General features: G+C 38.7%; 1 protein-coding gene and 2 long non-coding RNA genes across 3 annotated transcripts in view; 1 reads left to right on the top strand and 2 right to left on the bottom strand.

Annotated features, from left to right (window-relative positions):
• The window catches only part of LOC142942110 (uncharacterized), a 31,129-nt gene extending 24,708 nt beyond the window's left edge, over positions 1-6,421 (bottom strand). Inside the window, exon 1 of the long non-coding RNA XR_012951560.1 lies at positions 4,280-6,421. This is a non-coding gene — a long non-coding RNA (uncharacterized LOC142942110). The remainder of the gene's footprint in view (positions 1-4,279) is intronic.
• LOC142942102 (exostosin-1) overlaps positions 1-15,701 on the bottom strand; it is a 341,430-nt gene that overhangs the window by 156,837 nt on the left and 168,892 nt on the right. The gene's annotated exons all lie outside the window — the stretch shown is intronic.
• On the top strand, positions 182-1,447 carry LOC142942108 (uncharacterized). The gene is made up of 3 exons (XR_012951558.1): positions 182-322; positions 950-968; positions 1,175-1,447. It is a non-coding gene; the product is annotated as an uncharacterized LOC142942108 (long non-coding RNA).

Genomic DNA, 15,701 nt, shown 5'->3' with positions numbered 1-15,701 from the left:
TTAAGCTCTCTTTGACAGCATCCTCTTGACTTTTGAATCAAAACAAAGGTAAGGACTAAATATGTATTCTGCATTTACTAACATGAGCAAGACAGTTGTTACACATCTGCGGAAACTGTGTGTTTCAAAGCTTGTGTGATAACCTTTCTTTTTAAGGTTTAATTTCTTTTAAGTTATTAACTTTGGCCTTTGTGGTATGTTTTGTACTTGTTTTTCAAGATGAAGTGCATCGCGCTCTTCCTCGTGTTGTCGCTGGTCGTCCTCATGGCTGAACCCGGAGAAGGTTATGGTAACCACATTAACGGAGGACATGTTCACAACCGTAAGCAATCACAATTTTAATTTTTTTATTTTTCACATTTTTGACATGTTGTACCAGAAATTGCACTTGTGTAATTACTCATCATATCAAGTTTGGCTCTTTTCGTTAAAAATGTCAATACTATATCCAATCAGAGTTGCAATATGCAAACTACTGTCCACAATATCTCCGGCTCTAGAGAATAGCAAATATGAAGTCTTGTTTGCATTCACGACTAATTTCAAATTAAAAAGAGCATCTAGACATTTCTCAAAGGTTTGTTATATGATTTCAGTGGCTGAGTGTGCAGTGTTTGCAAAGCAATAAAGACGTGTATCATTCACATAGAGATGGGCATTACAATTTGTTATGAAGCAGGATGACAAAGCTGCGTGTTCAGTAACGGCACATTTTAAATCTCAATTGAATGTATAATTATCTGGATACATGGTTTTAAAAATAATGTGCATTACTTACGAGAAATGAGCACAATGAATGTCTATAACCCTCTCCTATACTGTGTGTTCATAATTAATTTATTACTTGGTGCTACAAACACAAATGTTATTGTGATACGGTTACTGTTTTTTTGTGATACAAAGAAAAGAGTTCTGCTAATTGTGTTTTTCTCTTGTCTGTTTTATTTAGTACGCGATTTTTCTAATGGGTAAGGACCTATTCTTCTACCATTGTTATTTTTTGCAACTACTTATCTACTTGTGTTACAATAACTATTAAAGTGAAACTAACCTTTATGTTATTGTAAATGTGATATCATTCATCTATCATAATACTACACAAACACTACTACAATAACTTTTTCTCCTCTCACAATATTATGTTCTGCTGCTGAATCTTCTCTCCATACATCAGGGTAATTGGCAACTCCCAAGATCAGCAGGATCAGCTGGCCAAACAGCTGGTTCATTTGATGCCGGCCCTCAGGATGATGCCCCTCAGGATGATAATCCTAGTTTCAACTAGACTGAGGGCCACTCCAAAGCCATGTATTGGATCAAAGTCATGCTCTTCAACATCAACTGCGGCAACCATTTGAAAATATACATGCTTTGACGTCATCGATAAGTGAATTCTGAATTCACTTTGAAGAATGACAGTTGTTCTGAATAAATTTGCATTTAAAAATTAAAAATGATAAATGTTTTTATTTATTTTAAAGCGATCCATTTTAAGGAAGTGAAGGGAGGAAGGGGCCTTGGGTTAAATTAATTTGGTTTTGAGGTTTGAGATTAGGTCAACTATGTATCTCTCCTCAATTATATGAGTCTGTTTGCTCTTCATGTGAAAAAAAAACTTAAAGCTAGGGTAGGTAATTCTATTTTGTAAAAAATGTTTTGGTTATATTTGTCTAAATTCTCTTTACATCCCAACAGCAACCAATATACCAAGTGCTTGACAAAACAGAAGAAAATAGAAATTCATGTTTTCACACCGAACACAACGCAAATTTTCGCGCCACGAGATTACATAGAAAGTCAATGGACAGATGGGAATCAACGTGAGTAGACGTGTAATTGCGCCGGGCAATTTTTAGGGTTGATTGAGCAGCTACAATGTTGGCAAAGCTAAGCAACAATTGATCCGAGCTACATTGAGAAAACAAGTATTTTAAAAGTGATTTGCTTGTCGTCTTGCGGAGAGAACTAACAAAACATGAATTCAGACTTTTTACATCTCCATCTGTAATGAAAGGAAGAAAGCATGGGCGTGTGTGTGTATATAATGAATAATGCATTGTTATGGAGTAGTTATCGCTGAGATAATAACAGCAATAACTTTGACAAACAAACTTTCTTTTGGGGGACAGAGGCAGAGGCAGGCAGTCCACTTCGGCATACATACCGTCCCACACATGTCATTTCTATGTCTACCCAGCCACTATATGTCCACACGTATGTATGACATCCACACATAAGGGCTCTGGTAAACACAGCGAACCTCAAAGACGACAGCCAAACAGTTCACATGAAAGTCGTACCACAGCTGCATGGGAGGAAATAAGTCCTCTAGAGATGACAATAGACATAGCGTTTTTAAAATGGAGGATGTGACATCAAGTCAGTAGCTTCAATTATAAAGTTTACAAACTCAACAGGGACATGCATGATTATTCAGACAATAGCAGTGTATTTATAAATATAGGAACTACAGTATTTATGCAATTCTGTCCGCACGCTAATAACCAGCTACCTTAGGTTTTTGCTGTTGTTTGGTCTCTTTTCCAAAAGGGCAAACATATTTAGCCATATATGTGTGAGAAGAATTGTATATTTAAAATATCCAACACAGATGAGGAGAAGAATACCAATAACAGTGGCTTTGAGTGTTTGTTTGGATGATTTGATACTTTTGTCACTATTAAAAATGGGTTCATGGAATCTCTTCAAATCATGAACATGAATCCAGTACGCAAATATCTCCAAAAAAGCTGATTCTTGTGTGGTGCGACTGTGGCTAAGCGGATAGCAGGGCCGTCTTTCAATCAGAGTGGTTCAATCCCTGGCTCTGCTAGTTGCGTGTCGATGTGTCCTTGAGCAAGACACTTAACCCCAAAATTGATCCCGTAGTTGTGCCTACGGTGTAGAAATGTGATAGACTCTGAATTGTAAATCGCTTTGGATAAAAGCATCTGCTAAATGACTGTAATGTAATGATTCTGATTAAAATAAAAATGAGATTATAGTTTAAAATATATTTTCATAATTTTGCCAAACTGTGGTTTTGAAATGATGTCATCTGGTGAAACATGAACCTCACTACATCTTAAACAGAAAAATCCACCCATACCAGAGAATTGTTGGTATTACAGAAAAGAGGTGGACAGAAGTATAAAAGCAGGAAGGAATGAGTGAGTCTATTTCAGCTGATGCTGTGAATTTGCGTCCCTCTGAAACTTCAGTGCTACAGTAAGACCTGACTATGTCTCTGAGACAGCAGAGCGGGGCTTACACCAGGATCAGACACTAACCCTCAGCTCGTGGCTATTTATTGTCTGGTGGTTTGTCTGGATCATCCCGAGATGCTGGCTTTCTTGGCATTCCACATCACGTTACGTCCTCAGACATCTCCCCATCTCTACTGTCACACAAATGGAGCCAGTTTGGAGAGCTGCCACTTGCTAGGAAATCCACAGAGGTACATTTCACACACATGATTTCATCCCTGGTCACGTGGAGAGAGTTTTTACTTGAAAATGTCTCCATTAAACAAAATCAATATGCTGTATTTGGTTAGTTCAAATGGTCAGGAGAAAGGTCTCACCTTACACAAGGGCTCTTTAGTTCAATTAGGGCCTGCTGATTGTTTTTTATTATGGCTGAGGCTACTTGATGCCTTATACCAGTACTGCTTTGTGCAGGATTATTTTCATTTCACGTCTATTTGGTGGAATATGCAAATTGTGAGGCCTGATGTTATGTTTTATGGTACACTTTTAATTACAGCCCCAGTGATCAAAAGTGGAACGTGGAAATTCGATGAAAGTAGACAAGATCATTAGATCATTAAAGGTTTTTACATTTGCTGTTTTAAACATTTAATGTACAAAAGTTCTTTGCTTGAAGAGTACCAGGCTGATTAGAATGAATAGATATTTATTAAAGAAAAATGAGCTGCGGCAGAGACAAACACTGCAAAAACTCCAACTGAAGATGTTTCGGCCCCTGTTTTATTTACGCGTGACCCCCATAAAGTGCAGGACAAAAGCAATTAACAAAACCCAATGGATTATCACTCGGACTATGGGGATGCACTAAAGTGTCACGGTTCCACCCTGAGCCCTGTGTGACAGCTTTCCATAGAAGGAGTTGCAACGTCGTCAGCGGACTCCTGCTGAGAGCACACCTGTGGAGAATCCTCATTATGTAGGTTGTGAGCTGCTGCCAGAACGTCGTAGTTCATTGTCTGCGTAGTATATATATATGCTAAATTCCTTGGGTTAGACCAGAGGTCTTCAACAGGGGGTCCACGGAGGTACTGCAGGGGGACCGCGACATTTTGGGTTGATTAGACCAGTGTTTTTCAACCTTTTCTGAGCCGCGGCACATTTTTTACATTAAAAAGATCCCGCGGCACACCAACAACCAAAAACGTTACAAAATGACACCTTTTAGCATAATACAGCATATATGTCATGGGTGTCAAACTCAATCACAGAGAGGCCCAAAATAAGAAATTGTGACTACGTTTAGGGCCAAATATAGTCACCATTTAATAAACAGGATAGAAGGTATATTGGACAAAGTGCAAAAAGAATACATGTTTAGGTAGGCTGCATTATTGTATGCATACCAGAGCCAGATGTTTGGCATCTTTTCTTGGCTGCTAGTTCATTAATATCAGGGGTAAGGTTCTGTGGAAACCCTCATGATGGAGTGAAAGTGCATCAGTGAGACGACTCCTGTGTGGGTTTGTGTTCATCTTCATCACAGAGAACAGCTGCTCACACACACACATATGTGCTTCCAAACATGCAGAGCATTTGAGCTGCATGTAGGCGGAGTTAAGGCATCGTTTCGGGGGTGAAGCTTGGAAACTGCAGCGCCCTCAGAGTCACACTTTGTCTTCAGTGTCATTACACTGGAGGTCTATCAGCTCCACAGGTGCTCTTTCCACATGAATTGCAAACGGATTGCTGAGCAGTTCAAATTTTAATTTCTGAGCTGCAAAGTCGGCAAATCGCCGGGTGAACTCTGCGCCAAGTGCGCCCAGTTATCAGCAAAATGCGCAGTCGGGAAGAGCGGTGGAGACCTTTACTGCATCACACATGTCTGTGATCACACGTCCCTGAAGCTGCAGGTTTAGCGCATTGAGATGCTTCGTTATGTCGCACATATAAAGCCAGCTAACATCACCACTTTTCGTCCCGGAGCTCTGTGGTGTGGCGGGCCAGTTATGATAAACATATGATATTTTCTGGCGGGCCGTCGTACCGAGGGCCGGATATATGCTGACAATTTAATGACAAGTCTCTAAATGTGTTGATCCTTACGAGGCTTTTCATCTGGGTTATTTTGCCCAGTTCAGAGTCTGCATTTTTCCTTTTCAAATATTTCTCCATCGCTGCTCGTCTCGTCCCGCTCGTCATTTCATTCTACTGTCCTAAATGAACACGTCATTACTGCGCTACCTACTGCCACCCACTGGCATGGAAGAGTATTTATTACTTAGCCAGCCACTATATTGCAGCTCAGACGCTCAACAATGGCAAAGTATTTGCAACAACTAAATAATATTTTTTTGGACTCATTAAGTGAAATTGGACATTTTCCCACGGCACACCTGACGATCTCTCGCAGCACACTGGTGTGCCGCGCACAGCGGTTGAAAATCACTGGATTAGACAATAAAGAAAATATATAAATAAAATAAAAAGTTGGTTTCCCCCCCCCCCCAAACATGAATCTGTCCATTATTTTAATAGTTCAGTATTGTATGCAAGATAACAGGTATCTTTATGCATGGCAGTGGCACTAATAGGCCATCACTCATTTTTCGTTTCCAGATTTATGTTTAAAATGAAAACATCAATCTGAATAGCTTGTATGCATGATTATCATGCAATTGGCAGACAATGTTGATGTTGGCATTGGTATCAGTTGACACGGTATGTGTATAAATGGCAGTGCCACAGCCACCCTACTCACTGTACCTTGCACATGTTTAAAATAAAAACATGAATATATGAACCTGTGTATTATTTGAATGCACAATAAAGAGGTATGTTTATACATGGCACTAGGCCCAGTTTAATATAAAACACTATTTGATACAATATATATAGTCGGGGTTCCCTGCTCCATCTCTCTATCAGTTTCGGGGTCCTTAGCCTGAAAAACGTTGACGACCCCTGCGTTAGACCATCAGTCCTAGTTTTGAGTTTTGTATGAATTCAGCCTCTCTTTTGTTTGAGTTTTGTTTGAGTTTTGCAACTTCTGTTACTTGATTCCTCAGTTTCTTTTGTTCTGAATTTTTGAATTCCTTAGTAAACTATTTCTACTTCCTATCGTTTGTGTCTGAGTCTGCATCTGGGTCCCTCCAACTACCACATGTCACTAAAGTAGCATAGGTTTTAATGAAAAAGGGCCAGAAAGAACTTAGTTACAACCATTTCCCATTTTTCCCCATCTGTTCTTCTCACTGTCGTCTGTCTCCAGCGAGGGTGTGCGAGGGGATTGAGTTAGAGGAAGGATAGCTTTCAAGTAGGGATTAGGCTAAAGCTGGGTCTCTCAGGGTCATTATTCAATAGCCACTGAGTGGCATCAGCACCCTTAAAACCCAGCAGACAGCAGTCAGAGAGCGGCAGCGGTCAGTTACAAGCGTACTCACCAGTTTTCTGAGAAATGCTAAATTTACTTTGGCATGCGGAACTCAAAGTGGCTAGCAAGCTACGTTAGGTTGTCTTTTTGAATCCTGTATCAAAACCAATTCATACTGCAGGATTAAGTTGAAGGGTCCGCGGAGGTACTGCAGGGGGTCCGCGAAATTTTTGGTTGATTCGACAATTTTTAAAATTTATTTATTTTGTATTTATTTTTTCCAAACATGAATCTGTCCATTATTTTAATAGTTCAGTATTGTATGCATGATAACAGGTGTGTTTATGCATGGCAGTGGCACTAATAGGCCATCACTCATTTTCGTTTCCAAATGAAAACATCAATCTGAATAGCTTGTGTGCATGATTATCATGCAATTGACAGACAATGTTGATATTGGCATTGGTATTAGCTGACAAGGTATGTTTATAAATGGCAGTGATACGGCCCCCCTACTCACTGTACCTTGCACATGTTTGAAATAAAAACATGAATATATGAACCTGTGTATTATTTGAATAGCTTAGTATTGAATGCACAATAAAGAGGTATTCATGGCACTCGGCCCAGTTTATTGTAAAACACAATTTTATACAATATAGTCGGGGGTCCCTGCTCCATCTCTGTTTCAATTTGGGGGTCCATGGCCTGAAAAACATTGAAGACCCCTGGCCTAAACCATTACCAATAATATATTGATTTCTGTATTCCATATTTTGTGCCTGCACCTGGCGCAATGTTAAAACAATGGCTGATTCTACATTTGAGAAGCGATCAGTTTTCTGCATTTGTTTTTGAAAGACTAGACATTTTGGAAATTATTTCATCCTTTTTCAAAAGTTTTGACATTTGGACTTAACGCTCTGGAGTTAATGGAAATCTTTGAATCAAACGAAACAATTCTACGCAGCCACCACTGAACTCTAATTCTACAAATAGTTTGATACTTATACTAGCCTGATCTTTATCTGCAGCTGTGCAGTAATAGCAGGTTTAGATGACAACTGTATTGCTTTGCGATGCCATTCACAGGGGGTTCGGACAGAAAGCAGAAGCCTAGAGGCTGCATCAGTCTCAAAATGCAACCGTTTAGGGGGAGAGGGCCTGCAAACTTTGAAGGAGCCTGCATCTACGTTTTCACACACAGTTGGATGAGGAGTGGATCCACTGAGCTCAAACAGCACTCGTGGACTCATCATGACACATTCTGTTAGAAAAAACAAGAGTGCACCATTGACTCCAGACCAGGTTTTTGTTGATCAATGGCGCAATCGCTTTCTGTTCCTAAAGATACCAGTGCTGCAGCAATGCAACTGACCACACCTCATTTTAAGACCAACACGGCCATGGGTGCACAGATGGCACAAGTACATTTGCTACTTACACAACGTGGGCGTAAGGCGTGAAAATGACCACTGCGTCGGTCTAAATTAGCATGAGTTACTCTGCTCTATGCGCCGCTTTGTGCTCGATGTAAGATAGGGCCTTTGAAAGCAAATATTGTGACACAACATATCTAGAAAAGCACACATGAAGTTAATAACAATTTATTACACTGACAGACAGACATACAGTGAGTTTACCATAAAGCAGGAAGACAGAGCTGTATGTTCAATAACAGCACATTAGGGCATTTGTTATTAATTAGACCTGAGGGCTCATTTTAACCGCTGTGTGCGCACTAAACGGGGCCTGAAAGAGGTGTATGCCGCATTCCCGCAAATTTGGTTGGGATCTCAAATTAACGGGTCACACTACAATAACTAACATCCAATTGTTTTTTGGGCACCAGCACATACCTGTCCACTTCACTGCATGCTGTAACTTTGCCTCAAGTCTTTCACAGTTTACAAAACTTTGGATTTAGGGTGTAGGGAAACTGAAGCTGAAGAAAAAGAACACTTAAAACTGTGTTAAACTAAAATAAATATATTAAAAACATTATGAAAATAGGAGGCCCTGTGTGGAATGATTTCAGTTTTGTGGGTAAGATAACAAATCAGCATTTCACCACTGCATTAGAAAATAGATTGAGACCGCGTCTGGTTTACCTTTCTTGATTGCCAAATACTGGGAAAACGATGAGTAATGGAAATCATCCATTGCTATAAAAGAGTCATGGATGAACTGTACCAACACAGATATTCACACTTCACTGCCAACTTAAGCTCTCTTTGACAGCATCCTCTTGACTTTTGAATCAAAACAAAGGTAAGGACTAAATATGTATTCTGCATTTACTAACATGAGCAAGACAGTTGTTACACATCTGCGGAAACTGTGTGTTTCAAAGCTTGTGTGATGACCTTTCTTTTTAAGGTTTAATTTGTTTTAAGTTATTAACTTTGGCCTTTGTGGTATGTTTTGTACTTGTTTTTCAAGATGAAGTGCATCGCGCTCTTTCTTGTGTTGGCCATGGTCGTTCTCATGGCTGAACCCGGAGAAGGTTTCTGGCAACATGTTGGCAAAGGAGGTACAGTAATGGAATCAATGGGCCTTTTTAAGGCAAATATTTTCACACAACATATCTAGAAAAGCACACATGTAGCTAATACCACTGACAGAGATACATTTCTGGCTAAATAAATAAATACATTAATTAATTCATTCAACCAAATAATTTGTGAGAAAACGACCAGACAGAACATAGTTTAAAACAGTTACGTGCAAGAGCAGGGTCCTTTGTAATCATGTTTTTTAATTGACCGATAGGAACAATTGTGTTAAGTTTTAAGAAGTGTTGTAACATTTTCCAAATGTGTGCAGCACAAAAACTAAAAGCAGTTTTCCAAATTTAGTTTTTGCACGCAAGACTTCAAGCATTAGCCCATCACTTGAACAAGACAAATAATAACTATAGGACCAATTTAATTAGGAAGTGATATATGATGAGAAGTTGACATCTAGGGCTTTCTAAATTCATAAAACTGTATGAAATGCCCAACTAACCTTTTCATACACGATGCAATAATGAGTAGAATGAATTGTCACCGGTAATAAAGCTTAGGACGGAGTGATAACCAGGCTGCAACCTCTGGGTGTGATAAGTGAAGCCAATGCTGAAATGCCGTAAACTTACAGCATGATTTTCATTTAAATTATGGTTTCATTTAGAGTAAAATAGACGATAAAGCAAAACGGCAGTCCACAAACCAATGGGTGATGTCCCAGCGACTACATCCACGTTTTATACAATCTGTGGTCTATACGTAGATACCGTCACCATAAGACAGAACATGGCCTCGATTATCCGCTTCCAGCTGAACAAAGGAAAATGACCGATACAAATGTCTTTTTGTTGTTGTCGTAGCTTGGTGACATGTTTGTTTATGAAATGTAAATGTTCAAATACTAAGATATTTTTACTCTGAAACCCTGTCAATACTATATCCAATCAGAGTTGTAATATGCAAACTACTGTCCACAATATCTCCGGCTCTAGAGAATAGCAAATATGATGTCTTGTTTGCGTTCCCTCTACTATACCATGTATTCATAATTAATTTATTACTTTGTGCTACAAACACAAATGTTATTGTGATACGGTTACTGTTTTTTTTGTGATACAAAGAAAAGAGTTCTGCTAATTGTGTTTTTCTCTTGTCTGTTTTATTTAGCACACGCTTTTGCTCGTGGGTAAGGACCTATGCTTCTACCATTGTTATTTTTTGCAACTACTTATCTACTTGTGTTACAATAACTATTAAAGTGAAACTAACCTTTATGTTATTGTAAATGTGAAATCATTCATCTATCATAATACTACACAAACACTACTACAATAACTTTTTCTCCTCTCACAATATTATGTTCTGCTGCTGAATCTTCTCTCCATACATCAGGTTCTTTGGCAAGGCCCAAGATCAGCAAGATCAGCAGGATCAGCAGGAACAGCTGGTTTACTTTACTTTAAATAAAAAAGTGAAACCATTTTTCCAACTGAAACTATGGGCCTCATTCTTTAAAGTTAACCAGTAAGATCGCAACAGTGTATGACTACGTTGTTGGAAATTAAACGTGTTCGACTTATCGCATGATGTGCTGATGTCTGCCAGCAAATTAAACTTTGGGATTTTCTCCCTTGGTTTGGCTGTAAACTTTTTCTGGCTTGATCTAAAGTAAGTATACTGTGGGTGCGACTGAACTCACACGAAGTTCCCATGGGTGTCTCTTGCGCACTTTCGGCCGTTGTGTGTCAAACTGTTAATCAGCATCAATGTGTTGATGGCTGATACATGTTATTGCACTGTCACTGTGACTTAACATCTGATAAGATCTGCACACTTCCCACTGTCCAGCTAGCGTGTTATGTTGCAGCATTGTTAGTAAAACTGTGAGAATGTTGACCATTTCCCTAGAATGGTTTCCTCAAATACATTTAGTCATGAAGTCCACAGTCACAGACACTTTAAGCCACTTTTAAGTACCACAAATGTTTGATGCCACAATATGTGTGACATTATGGCTTGTTTCATCAAATGGTGATTTTATTTTGTCAATAACTGCGGTTTAATTAAATAATCTAACGTAGATGTGCATCTGTACATTCTGACGCGGCGATACAAAGACATCTGTTTAGGTTGGCTAATGTTGCAAGAGATTTTATGGTGGGATAGTAAATAGAAAAATGAACAATTAACAATACCAAATATTAGATGTTTAAGACTTTCTATCATGATTTGACCCTTGACCCCTGTCTGCATCTTTAGTTTCCTTTTTTTTTAAATGGTCGAATACCAAAACAGCGGCAAATCTAGAAATCCAAGCCTTCATTTAAGCAACATTATTCCTAAAGTTCATTTAGGAAGTGGTATCCAGACTCATGAAGCTGATTTGTTCGTGTGGGCTATTTATTGGACCCTGTGTGCACTACAACAACGGCAATATTATAACAGCAGATAACATTTACAGTAAGGTTTGTTCAGTTCACATAGTCTCCCCGCAGATGGATGATGAATCTCAAGTCAAACCACTTTGTCACCACTTGAAGAACTTGTTAAAACTGTGTTAAACTAAAATAAATATATTAAAAATGTTTAATGTTTAATGTTTGTCTATGAAACGTAAATGTTCAAATACTAAGATATTTTTACTCTGAAACCCTGTCAATACTATATCCAATCAGAGTTGTAATATACAAACTACTGTCCACAATATCTCCGGCTCTAGAGAATAGCAAATATGAAGTCTTGTTTGCGTTCCCTCTACTATACCATGTATTCATAATTAATTTATTACTTTGTGCTACAAACACAAATGTTATTGTGATACGGTTACTGTTTTTTTTGTGATACAAAGAAAAGAGTTCTGCTAATTGTGTTTTTCTCTTGTCTGTTTTATTTAGATAAACATGTTGCTCATGGGTAAGGACCTATGCTTCTACCATTGTTATTTTTTGCAACTACTTATCTACTTGTGTTAAATAACTATTAAAGTGAAACTAACCTTTATGTTATTGTAAATGTGATATCATTCATCTATCATAATACTAATACAAACACTACTACAATAACTTTTTCTCCTCACACAATATTATGTTCTGCTGCTGAATCTTCTCTCCATACATCAGGTTCTTTGGCAAGGCCCAAGATCAGCAAGATCAGCAGGATCAGCAGGAACAGCTGGCCAAACGTTCATTTGATGCCGACCCTCAGGATGGTAACCCTAGTTTCAACTAGACTGAGAGGGCCACTCCAAAGCCATGTTTTGGATCAAAGGCATGCAGGTTTAATAAATAAGTAAAAAAACTTAATAAAACAACAAAAACTAAAATATGATATGATGTATGGGCTAACTCAACAAAGAAAACACCTTACTAGATTTTGGCAGTTGGTCAATTAGGGTAAGTCAACCAACTCCTTGACTCGGAATTTCAAAAAGTAAAAATTATAGAAGTATATGAATGTCATCCTGTAAGAGTGCTTGTCCTCAAATCAATTCCACTGGAAGCCTTAAAATCCCTGTTTTAAATGTTATATCCTGCTTTCCTTGAAACATGTCTCATTTGTCAGTTCCAGTATTTTGTTGAAACAGTCACTCAAGTATGACTGCATTAATCCAGGTGTGTATGCATTTTTGTGTGTGTGTATGTGTGTGTTATGTGGCACTCGTCTGTCTCCAGCGAGGGTGTGCGAGGGGATTGAGTTAGAGGAAGGATAGCTTTCAAGTAGGAATTAGGCTAAAGCTGGGTCTCTCAGGGTCATTATTCAATAGCCACCGAGTGGCATCAGAACCCCTAAAACCCAGCAGACAGCAGTCAGAGAGCGGCAGCGGTCAGTTACAAGCGTACTCACCAGTTTTCTGAGAAATGCTAAATTTACTTTGGCATGCGGAACTCAAAGTGGCTAGCAAGCTTACGCTGGTTTGTCTTTTTGAATCCTGTATCAAAACCAATTCATACTGCAGGATTAAGTTGAAGGGTCTGCGGAGGTACTGCAGGGGGTCCGCGGAATTTTTGGTTGATTAGACAATTTTTAAAATTTATGTATTTTGTATTTATTTTTTCTAAACATGAATCTGTCCATTATTTTAATAGTTCAGTATTGTATGCATGATAACAGGTGTGTTTATGCATGGCAGTGATACGGCCCCCCTACTCACTGTACCTTGCACATGTTTGAAATAAAAACATGAATATATGAACCTGTGTATTATTTGAATAGCTTAGTATTGAATGCACAATAAATAGGTATTCATGGCACTAGGCCCAGTTTATTGTAAAACACAATTTTATACAATATAGTCGGGGGTCCCTGCTTTATCTCTATCAGTTTGGGGGTCCTTGGCCTGAAAAACGTTGAAGACCCCTGGCCTAAACCATTACCAATAATATATTGATTTCCGTATTCCATATTTTGTGCCTGCACCTGGCGCAATGTTAAAACAATGGCTGATTCTACATTTGAGAAGCGATCAGTTCATCCTTTTTTTAAAGTTTTGACGTTTGGATTTAACGCTCTGGAGTTAATGGAAATCTTTGAATCAAATGAAACAATTGTACGCAGCCACCACTGAACTCTAATTCTACAAATAGTTTGATACTTATACTAGCCTGATCTTTATCTGCAGCTGTGCAGTAATAGCAGGTTTAGATGACAACTGTATTGCTTTGCGATGCCATTCACAGGGGGTTCGGACAGAAAGCAGAAGCCTAGAGGCTGCATCAGTCTCAAAATGCAACCATTTAGGGGGAGAGGGCCTGCAAACTTTGAAGGAGCCTGCATCTACGTTTTCACACACAGTTGGATGAGGAGTGGATCCATTGAGCTCAAACAGCACTCATGGACTCATCATGACACATTCTGTTAGAAAAAACAAGAGTGCACCATTGACTCCAGACCAGGTCTTTGTTGATCAATGGCACAATCGCTTTCTGTTCCTAAAGATACCAGTGCTGCAGCAATGCAACTGACCACACCTCATTTTAAGACCAACACGGCCATGGGTGCACAGATGGCACAAGTACATTTGCTACTTACACAATGTGGGCGTAAGGCGTGAAAATGACCACTGCGTCGGTCTAAATTAGCATGAGTTACTCTGCTCTATGCGCCGCTTTGCGCTCGATGTAAGATAGGGCCTTTGAAAGCAAATATTGTGACACAACATATCTAGAAAAGCACACATGAAGTTAATAACAATTTATTACACTGACAGACAGACATACAGTGAGTTTACCATAAAGCAGGAAGACAGAGCTGTATGTTCAATAACAGCACATTAGGGCATTTGTTATTAATTAGACCTGAGGGCTCATTTTAACCGCTGTGTGCGCACTAAACGGGGCCTGAAAGAGGTGTATGCCGCATTCCCGCAAATTTGGTTGGGATCTCAAATTAACGGATCACACTACAATAACTAACATCCAATTGTTTTTTGGGCACCAGCACATACCTGTCCACTTCACTGCATGCTGTATCTTTGCCTCAAGTCTTTCACAGTTTACAAAACTTTGGATTTAGGGTGTAGGGAAACTGAAGCTGAAGAAAAAGAACACTTAAAACAGTGTTAAACTAAAGTAAATATATTAAAAACATTATGAAAATAGGAGGCCCTGTGTGGAATGATTTCAGTTTTGTGGGTAAGATAACAAATCAGCATTTCACCACTGCATTACAAAATAGATTGAGACCGCATCTGGTTTACCTTTCTTGATTGCCAAATACTGGACAAACGATGAGTAATGGAAATCATCCATTGCTATAAAAGAGTCATGGATGAACTGTACCAACACAGATATTCACACTTCACTGCCAACTTAAGCTCTCTTTGACAGCATCCTCTTGACTTTTGAATCAAAACAAAGGTAAGGACTAAATATGTATTCTGCATTTACTAACATGAGCAAGACAGTTGTTACACATCTGCGGAAACTGTGTGTTTCAAAGCTTGTGTGATGACCTTTCTTTTTAAGGTTTAATTTGTTTTAAGTTATTAACTTTGGCCTTTGTGGTATGTTTTGTACTTGTTTTTCAAGATGAAGTGCATCGCGCTCTTCCTCGTGTTGTCGCTGGTCGTCCTCATGGCTGAACCCGGAGAAGGTTATGGTAACCACATTAACGGAGGACATGTTCACAACCGTAAGCAATCACAATTTTAATTTTTTTATTTTTCACATTTTTGACATGTTGTACCAGAAATTGCACTTGTGTAATTACTCATCATATCAAGTTTGGCTCTTTTCGTTAAAAATGTCAATACTATATCCAATCAGAGTTGTAATATGCAAACTACTGTCCACAATATCTCCGGCTCTAGAGAATAGCAAATATGAAGTCTTGTTTGCATTCACGACTAATTTCAAATTAAAAAGAGCATCTAGAAATTTCTCAAAGGTTTGTTATATGATTTCAGTGGCTGAGTGTGCAGTGTTTGCAAAGCAATAAAGACGTGTATCATTCGCATAGAGATGGGCATTACAATTTGTTATGAAGCAGGATGACAAAGCTGCGTGTTCAGTAACAGCACATTTTAAATCTCAATTGAATGTATAATTATCTGGATACATGGTTTTGAAAATAATGTGCATTACTTACGAGAAATGAGCACAATGAATGTCTATA

The sequence above is a fragment of the Anarhichas minor genome, unplaced genomic scaffold (genome assembly GCF_050575085.1).
Source record: "Anarhichas minor isolate MPS153535 unplaced genomic scaffold, ASM5057508v1 ptg000136l, whole genome shotgun sequence".
NCBI lineage: Eukaryota > Metazoa > Chordata > Actinopteri > Perciformes > Anarhichadidae > Anarhichas > Anarhichas minor.
Note: the sequence above shows the minus strand (reverse complement) of the source record. Positions and strands in the feature narration are given on the sequence as shown.